The sequence below is a fragment of the Lucilia cuprina genome, chromosome 3 (assembly GCF_022045245.1).
Source record: "Lucilia cuprina isolate Lc7/37 chromosome 3, ASM2204524v1, whole genome shotgun sequence".
Taxonomy (NCBI): Eukaryota; Metazoa; Arthropoda; class Insecta; order Diptera; family Calliphoridae; genus Lucilia; species Lucilia cuprina.
The window spans coordinates 7,573,443-7,574,884 of record NC_060951.1 but is presented as its reverse complement, the minus strand read 5'-3'; the positions used below and the strand labels follow the sequence as shown (position 1 = coordinate 7,574,884).

General features: G+C 27.8%; 1 protein-coding gene across 1 annotated transcript in view; it reads left to right on the top strand.

Moving 5' to 3' along the window:
• Positions 1-1,092: 1,092 nt before the first annotated feature.
• The window catches only part of LOC111688421, a 53,297-nt gene continuing 52,947 nt past the window's right edge, over positions 1,093-1,442 (top strand). Inside the window, exon 1 of the mRNA XM_046945408.1 lies at positions 1,093-1,151. The gene's annotated coding sequence lies outside the window, so the exon portion shown is untranslated. The remainder of the gene's footprint in view (positions 1,152-1,442) is intronic.

Sequence of the window (1,442 nt, the reverse complement as noted above, 5' to 3'; positions counted from 1 at the left end):
ACTGAACTAGAACTGAACTAGAACTGAACTAGAACTGAACTAGAACTGAACTAGAACTGAACTAGAACTGAACTAGAACTGAACTAGAACTGAACTAGAACTGAACTAGAACTGAACTAGAACTGAACTAGAACTGAACTAGAACTGAACTAGAACTGAACTAGAACTGAACTAGAACTGAACTAGAACTGAACTAGAACTGAACTAGAACTGAACTAGAACTGAACTAGAACTGAACTAGAACTGAACTAGAACTGAACTAGAACTGAACTAGAACTGAACTAGAACTGAACTAGAACTGAACTAGAACTGAACTAGAACTGAACTAGAACTGAACTAGAACTGAACTAGAACTGAACTAGAACTGAACTAGAACTGAACTAGAACTGAACTAGAACTGAACTAGAACTGATCTAGAACTGAACTAGTACTGAACTACAACTGAACTAGAACTGAAGTAGAATTGAACTAGTACTGAACTAAAACTGAACTAGAACGGAACTAGAACTGAAGTAGCACCGAAGTAGTAGTAAGTAAGTGAGTTGTTTTGTTATTTAGTTAGTTAGTCAGTTAGTTAGTTAGTTAGTTAGTTAATTAATTAACTGATTTGTTATTCATCTTTTTGGTCTTATTTTTCTTACATCCCTCTGGTCACCCTAATTTTATTTCAAGAAAAACTATAAAAAATTTTATTTCAAGAATTTTTTTATATCTCGTTTGGCACTCGTGCACTTTTAATGACTCATTATTACAAACTTACGCTAGAAAATTATGTACTTTATTATTTCTTGAGTGGTGTTATTTAAAAACGGCAAAATTGAAATTAACAATATAAAGTTGAAAAAACTTTTGAAATGTTGATGATCATCTTCGCCATCATAAGTGTCACAAAATGAGCATAATCATATTATAATAAAAAAAAAATGATACCTTTACGCATTTAAATAAAAGTATTACAAATTTTAAGGCACAAATTCCTTTATGTTTAAATTAGTAAAAATCAATTTGTTTAATTTTTTTTAATTGAAAACTTTTTTCAAATTTAAAAAAAATGAATACTAAGTTTAATTTTTTTATTTTCTTTTTTTTTCTAGCAACACAACTTTAATCATCAAATATTTTTGTCAAAAAAACTAATAAAAACATTCAAGGTAAGTTTTTATTTCTATGATTTTTTGCTTAAATTCCCTTAAGCTATTTAATTAAAAAAAAAAAAACAAAAAATGGTAAATAATCTTTAGCATTTAAACATTAAATTAAAATAATAAATTTTTCTAAAAATTAATTGCAAATATAAAACAAAGACTCTACCATAGATTTTACTATGGACTAGGATAGTCAAGACTATAGACTAGACTATAGACTAGACTATAGACTAGACTATAGACTAGACTATAGACTAGACTATAGACTAGACTATAGACTAGACTATAGACTAGACT